We start from the raw sequence: 3,504 nt of genomic DNA on the forward strand, positions 1-3,504 counted from the left end.
CAAACATTGAAGCAAGCTCGCCAGACCCATCCCGAATTGCTTTATCCATGCAGGACATTATAAGCATGGCTGAGTCCTTGTCCGCAGGGGAGGTCCTCTTGCTCAGGGCCCCCAGGCACCAGTCGAGAAAATTGAAAATCTCAAAGGCACGAAATACACCCTTTAAGAAGTGGTCTAAGTCGGAAAAGGTCCAGCAGACCTTAGAGCGCCTCATCGCTGATCTACGAGGAGAGTCGACCAAACTTGAGAAATCAGCCTGGGCAGAGGCAGGGACTCCCAAGCCTGGTTCCTCTCCTGTGGCATACCATACGCCCGCCTTAGAAGTGAGCTTAGTAGGTGGGAACATAAAGGAAGTCTTCCCTAGTTGCTGTTTGGACTGCAGCCAATCCCCTAATATTCTTAAAGCTCTCTTAGAGGATCTAGCAAAGACGAGCTTAGTATAGGCTGACTTAACCGGTTGCATGCCCAGCGAAAACTCAGATGGAGGAGAGCGGGGGGGTAGCAGAAACAAAATGGTCCGGGTATACCTCTCTGAAAAGAGCCAGGACCTTACGAAAGTCAATGGGTAGAGGAGAAGACTTGGGTTCCTCCACGTCCGAAGAGGGATCTAGGTGCGCAGCTTCCTCCTCAGAAACCTCATCACCAGAGTGTAGCGAAGTGAGAGGTAAAGTAACAGCGGTATGCTGAACAGCAGAATCTGAACAAGCGGGTGCATAAACACTTGTGGTTTCATCCTCAAGTCTCTGTTGCTGAGTTAAAACCTGAGATTCAGGCTGCAAAGACTGGTCAAGAAGAGTGGAGGAAGGTAGGCGCATGGGTTGAGGTGGCTGACTCCTAGCATGAGCTTCCTGTCTCAAGAGTTGCGCTTGCTGCAAGGGTTGCGGATGCGCAGTAGCAGGTTCCTGAGGAACGAGTTGAGGTTCCTGAGGTGTGAGCTGCGAGAGTTGAGGTAGCGGCTGCGCAGAACGCAGTTCCTGTCTCGCGAGTTGAGGTTCCTGAGGTGCTAGCCTTAAGAGTTGAGGCTCTCGCCTTGAGGAGAGTTGAGGTCGCTGCAGCGAGAGCTGAGGTGGCTGCCTCATGGATGGAAGAGGTTGTCGTACCTCAAGAGGTTGTTGCCTCGATGGTCTAACCGCAAGAGGAAGAGGAGGAAGTAAAGCATAAGACTCCTGCTCCCATTGTTGAGGTTGCCTTAAGGAAGGCTGAGGTTGCTGCACACCGCTGGTAACTGGCAACTCAGAACGCGGTAAGGTGGCCTGAGGAACCTCAACTTCGTACGCCTGGCAGACTGGACTGCGGTGAGGCGGAGCGCTCGCAGGAGGAGGTGCAACCTTCTCAGCCTGAAACTCACGCATTAAGACCGCAAGCTGCGACTGCATGGACTGCAGCAAAGTCATCTTGGGATCAGCAGACGCTAAGGTCTGCTGAGGCAAAGCCTTAACAGAAGATGAGGTCTGTTGAGGTATCGCCTTACCTCTCTTAGGAGGTGTACAGTCACCTGATGACAGCGGAGAGTCAGAGCTAATCCAATGACTGCATCCGGGTTGTTGAACTCTTGAGGTCTGGACTTTACGTTTAAGAGGTCTTGAGACCTGAGTCCAGCGTTTCCTCCCCGATATTTCTTCTGCAGACGAGTAAAAGACGGGCTCAATCGTCTGCGGGTGGGAGTGACGGTCTCTGTAAGACACGCCCGCAACCACCGAGGATACTTCTGTGCGCCGATCAAGGCCTGCCGAACCCTTTTGCCCTTCGACATTGCTTCTCCCCTGGGCTTGGGAGCTTGCAAGAGGTCCCGGACTGGGAGGACGACTGGCACGCACAGAAGTACCCTCACGCACAACACTGACACTGACACTAGCACTCGGCACCGCACTGACACTAGCACTTGGCACAGCACTGGCACTATCACCTCCCACTGCATTTTTGACCTTAAGTTCTTTGACGTCTGCCAAAAGAGACTTATGGTCACTAACCACCGATTCCACTTTGTCACCTAAAGCCTGAATGGCACGCAAAACAACTGACATATCAGGCTGAGAACAAATAGTAGGTTCGGGGGGTAGCCACTACAGGGGGAGGAAAAGGTTGAGGATCATGAGGTGAGGAAAAAAGCGAAGAGCGAGAAGAACTCCTCCTAACTCTCTCTCTCTCTAACTTGGTTGAATATTTAAGGAATCGAACAAATTCAAGTTCCGAAAGTCCGGCGCATTCCTCACATCGATCTTCCAACTGACAGGGTCTTTCCCTACAGTCAGAACAAGCGGTGTGAGGATCAACCGAGGCCTTCGGAATACGCCTATTACAAGACCTACATCGTCTATGGGGAGGGGCTTGTGAAAGGTCAGACATCTTGAATCAAAGAGCAAGTCAAGGGGGATTCCAAATCAAGCAAAAGATCGTTAACCATTAATCAAAACCAAATAAAAGCTATCTAAGCTAATTAGAAAAGTTTCCAGTATAGCGAAAGCTGAAATCTTAGAGAAATACTTCACCAAAAACCGGTGAACAATACTCCAAAATCATAAGCGTATCCAAGAACGTCTTGCCGGAAGCACGACAGAGGAAAAATTGAGGTGGTGTCAACAAGAAGTACTGCAGTACCTGGCCACAGGTGGCGCTGGTGAGTACACCCCCTTCTAGTATAGCTGATCGCTGGCGTATCCCTACCGTAGATTTCTGTCGGCAACAGAGTTGACAGCTACATGATTATCGGGTAAGATTAATATTGAAAACTATTGGCTCGTCATTTCAGCTACGCTAAAAGGTAAACCCAATGTAAATAGCGTGGTTTGTATTTCGGTTAAGGAACAAACCCCCATTAAATAGCGTAGTTTGTATTCCGGCTACGGAACAAACTCCATACCAGATATACTTCATTCATTTTTAACATCAAAACATCAACCCTTGATATAACATTTAGTTTTGAATTTACTGTACCTTTCATTTGTTTAGATGTAAATTAAGTTCACAATGTTCCCATGCAGGGAATTCGTCGCGGCTTAGACGTACGATCATCCGTTGCATTCGATCTGTCTGTCCTCATAACAAACGGGCAGTGATGGTATGCAATGGCCATACAGATTGGATTCATGACAGCTGTCTTCTGAAAAGAACATTATGTGTAAAAGTTGACATTAACAAAAGGAAACCCTAAAATTATGTATTTAAACAATGCATAGTGTACAGTAGTCTATTTAAACACAAAATATCAATCCAATATAAAAATCAAATATCATTTCTCAAAACACCTTTGGTCAAGAGGAAAAAAAATGGCAAATTGGTCCTTAGATTTCAAGGATTACAGTAATTCTAAAAATATAAGAAAATTTTCAAGTAATTTACATACATCAAGACCTAAACAAGGTTGACTGGGTAGGTTTTGTAAGGAATTTGACATTCAGACCACTTAATAAGGTGACTTGGAACATCTCTAAACTGTACATAATTTTTGCCTCTGACCTTCGGTTTTGTGACGCCAGTGTGACTTATCCCGAAAATGACAAATTT

The 3,504-nt window shown here is 47.1% G+C and overlaps 1 long non-coding RNA gene across 1 annotated transcript in view; it reads right to left on the bottom strand.

Moving 5' to 3' along the window:
* Positions 1-3,094, bottom strand: part of LOC137615781 (uncharacterized) — a 40,267-nt gene extending 37,173 nt beyond the window's left edge. Inside the window, exon 1 of the long non-coding RNA XR_011039259.1 lies at positions 2,935-3,094. This is a non-coding gene — a long non-coding RNA (uncharacterized lncRNA). The remainder of the gene's footprint in view (positions 1-2,934) is intronic.
* Between the last annotated feature and the right edge of the window lie 410 nt (positions 3,095-3,504).

Source organism: Palaemon carinicauda, chromosome 22 (genome assembly GCF_036898095.1).
Source record: "Palaemon carinicauda isolate YSFRI2023 chromosome 22, ASM3689809v2, whole genome shotgun sequence".
Taxonomy (NCBI): domain Eukaryota; kingdom Metazoa; phylum Arthropoda; class Malacostraca; order Decapoda; family Palaemonidae; genus Palaemon; species Palaemon carinicauda.